At 43.4% G+C, this 4,281-nt stretch overlaps 1 non-coding gene across 1 annotated transcript; it reads right to left on the reverse strand.

Annotated features, from left to right (window-relative positions):
* Positions 1–160: 160 nt before the first annotated feature.
* Positions 161–2,087, reverse strand: LOC113378902. Its single transcript, XR_003367249.1, has one exon. It is a non-coding gene; the product is annotated as a small subunit ribosomal RNA (ribosomal RNA).
* Positions 2,088–4,281: the final 2,194 nt, after the last annotated feature.

Here is a 4,281-nt window from a genome sequence, read left to right on the forward strand (position 1 = left end):
TTTTGCGACTAGCTCCGGTCAAACGTTAATGAAACGAATGATCATTGCCAGAGGCTTTTGCCCACAGTATATTATACTATGGGAGCGCACAACATTTAGTCTGCAACATTATATTGCGACATATAGCACACGTTTCATTCACTTAATAGTAAATGTACGTTAATGATCCTTCCGCAGGTTCACCTACGGAAACCTTGTTACGACTTTTACTTCCTCTAAATAATCAAGTTTGGTTATCTTCCCAGCAACATCGGCAATGTCGAAACGCTGCCGCGCACCGGTCCGAAGACCTCACTAAATAATTCAATCGGTAGTAGCGACGGGCGGTGTGTACAAAGGGCAGGGACATAATCAACGCAAGCTTATGACTCGCGCTTACTAGGAATTCCTCGTTCATGGGGAAGAATTGCAAGCCCCAATCCCTAGCACGAAGAGGCTTCAACGGATTACCCGGACCTTTCGGCCAAGGAAAACCTGCTGATCTCTTCAGTGTAGCGCGCGTGCGGCCCAGAACATCTAAGGGCATCACAGACCTGTTATTGCTCAATTTCGTGCGACTAAATGTCGCCTGTCCCTCTAAGAAGATATATTTGTACGCCGGTAGTGAGAACCACAACCAACAACGACCGAAGCCGAAGCGGAGGGTCTTTGCGATACCAGAAAGTACGTCTATTTAGCAGGCTAGAGTCTCGTTCGTTATCAGAATTAACCAGACAAATCACTCCACCAACTAAGAACGGCCATGCACCACCACCCACCGAATCAAGAAAGAGCTCTCAATCTGTCAATCCTTCCGGTGTCTGGACCTGGTGAGGTTTCCCGTGTTGAGTCAAATTAAGCCGCAGGCTCCACTCCTTGTAGTGCCCTTCCGTCAATTCCTTTAAGTTTCAGCTTTGCAACCATACTTCCCCCGGAACCCAAAAGCTTTGGTTTCCCGGAAGCTGCCCGCCGAGTCATCGGAGGAACTTCGGCGGATCGCTAGCTGGCATCGTTTATGGTTAGAACTAGGGCGGTATCTGATCGCCTTCGAACCTCTAACTTTCGTTCTTGATTGATGAAAACACATTTGGCAAATGCTTTCGCTTCTGTCCGTCTTGCGACGATCCAAGAATTTCACCTCTAACGTCGCAATACGAATGCCCCCAGTTGTCCCTATTAATCATTACCTCGGAATTCCGAAAACCAACAAAATAGAACCGAGGTCCTATTCCATTATTCCATGCACACAATATTCAGGCGAATGAGCCTGCTTTAAGCACTCTAATTTGTTCAAAGTAAACGTACCGGCCCACCTCGACACTCGGTGAAGAGCACCTTGGTAGGATTTTGAGTTGGGCCGCCTTTTTACGGGCTAAGCCCACCGGTAGGACGTCCCACAGACATGCCAGTTGAACACCGCGAGCGGTGAACCGACAGTGTGGGACACAGATTCAACTACGAGCTTTTTAACCGCAACAACTTTAATATACGCTATTAGAGCTGGAATTACCGCGGCTGCTGGCACCAGACTGGCCCTCTAATAGATCCTCGTTAAAGGATTTAAAGTGTACTCATTCCGATTACGGGGCCTCGGATGAGTCCCGTATCGTTATTTTTCGTCACTACCTCCCCGTGCCGGGAGTGGGTAATTTGCGCGCCTGCTGCCTTCCTTGGATGTGGTAGCCGTTTCTCAGGCTCCCTCTCCGGAATCGAACCCTGATTCCCCGTTACCCGTAACAACCATGGTAGTCGCAGAAACTACCATCGACAGTTGATAAGGCAGACATTTGAAAGATGCGTCGCCGGTACTAGACCGTGCGATCGGCACAAAGTTATTCAGAGTCACCAAGTCAAACGGTGAGCAAGGCAAGCCCGCCACCGATTGGTTTTGATCTAATAAAAGCATTCCTTCCATCTCTGGTCGGAACTCTATTTGCATGTATTAGCTCTAGAATTACCACAGTTATCCAAGTAATGTGGGTACGATCTAAGGAACCATAACTGATGTAATGAGCCATTCGCGGTTTCACCTTAATGTGGCTTGCACTGAGACATGCATGGCTTAATCTTTGAGACAAGCATATACTACTGGCAGGATCAACCAGGGTGCTATATATATAATAGCATAGTGCGTAAATGTCCCTCGGCGTCACCCGAGAGACCACACTTTGTATAGAAAAGTTCGATGAATATTTCTAAACAACGAATTTTCTTACATATATATATCTGAGTCGTACGATATTCCCTGGACATGACGAACAGTTTACATCGCGACTTGATATTTTATATATTCTGCGCTTACACAGAGGCTAGACCTTTAACAACCGTCGAAACGGCGGTCCGTACATGAAATTTGCGGTCCGCAGACCCAGTTAATTTCAAACAGTCTCTTTACCCTTCGTTAGATTGAAAACGTCGGGGCGAATTCATTATAAGAATTCATCGTTATAACTAACTTTTATTCTCGCTCGGAGAGTATTGAGTTGATTGCATTTGTATATTTTATTTTCCGCATAAGAGTCTTTGCGTCAACGACACATGCCCGCGGATATGCTGTACAGTATGGTTGAACACTTATAAATAAGGTCCAGAACCCGGCCGTAAACCGACATCCAAACATATACGGCGTATATTATTCTAGACACGGTCTACGACAGTTTGACCTGCAGCGACGGGTCGCCTCGGGTTACCGTGCGAACCATCACCGCGATGGTCTGGACAGGCTATATGGCGGGTCGCAAGAAAATAAATTCTCTAGGACGCGCAACCACTTTAGCAATTTTAGAGCACGTTGTGGTCCAAAAACAAACGTCCTCGCTTTAAAATTGAAATACGAATATTTCACTGTGTGTGAGATTGAAAAATCTGCTTTCGCTGATTTTTCATTTTCTTAAAACAACGCAATGAAGCGAATGTTCAAATTCGCACAATTTGAATAAAATGTGCAGAGTATATAGAATACTAACGCAAGCGTTTACTACAATCGACTTTAAAACACTAGACTTTCATCTAGCGCCCAAAGAATTGATTGAGCTATGCGTTTAAAGTATAATATTCAAAAAGAACGCCGTTTTCACAACGAACTTCGTCATTCGCTCAGGCATTTGGCGATACCGAGCAGATATACATGGCAGTGCTCTCACACAATGCATAAGAGCGCTAAGCGGTTGTAAACTGCGTCACGCTGCTTTTGCACACTGCGCAATATTTTGCGACTAGCTCCGGTCAAACGTTAATGAAACGAATGATCATTGCCAGAAGCTTTTGCCCACAGTATATTATACTATAGGAGCGCACTTGATTACAGCAATAATTTGTCGAGTAATCACAAGATTTCATATTTGTGGTCAGCAGACCCAAATAATTTTAACTCGCACCGATCGAACGTTCATAAATGAATGATCCTCGGTGCGAGAAGCTTCGTCAGTTCTGCTGCACCACCCATCTATTTGACTTTAGTCCATTTGTAAAATCCTATATTATTAAAATATATAGATTTTATATTTGCGGTCCGCAGACCCAAATAATTTCAACTCGCTCCGATCAAACGTTCATAAAACGAAAGACCATCGCTGCGAGAAGCTTTGCTAGTTCTGCTATATTCACATATATTTGACCGTAGTCAATTTGTAAAATTCTATATTATTAAAATATATAGATTTCATATTTGCGGTCCGCAGACCCAAATAATTTCAACTCTCTCTGATCGAACGTTTAAAAACGAATGATCCTACCACCAGTTATCTATAGCCGCAAACCAGCATCCGAATATATACGGGGTATATAATTCTAGATGTGGCTCACAACATTATTAAAAGTTACGCTAATATATCATTGACAGACTAAAAGTATCGAATATGATGTAAAAACTACACCGGGGAATGATATCCGTACCCGCCCGAACAACATAGCGTACTTTAGCCTGAGCTCGCTCGCATCGCACTCGACACGACCTATCCCCCTATATAAGGCGCGCGGCCACAGCGTAGGTATTTGACTGAGTCCCAAGCGATGTGCATTTGACCTGCGGCGAGGGCCTGCTCGCGCTTACGGTGTGAATCGTCAAGACAAAAGTCTGGGAAAATTTCGAACTGTGAACCCTTATGATAGAAAAATTTTTGTCGAAAATTTTGTTAGATGTTCAAACAGTTTTATATATATGGACAATATGAATTATAGTTAATTATTGAGTTTTTAGGTGTTTTTTGGGTTTTTTTAAACTTTTGTATAAAATTATGTATTTATTGATTTTTATAGATCTCAATGAATATAAAACGAATTTATATATAGTTATATTATTTT

The sequence above is a fragment of the Ctenocephalides felis genome, unplaced genomic scaffold, assembly GCF_003426905.1.
Source record: "Ctenocephalides felis isolate EL2017-DRISC unplaced genomic scaffold, ASM342690v1 CF-g0.4_SCAFFOLD_01886, whole genome shotgun sequence".
Lineage (NCBI taxonomy): Eukaryota > Metazoa > Arthropoda > Insecta > Siphonaptera > Pulicidae > Ctenocephalides > Ctenocephalides felis.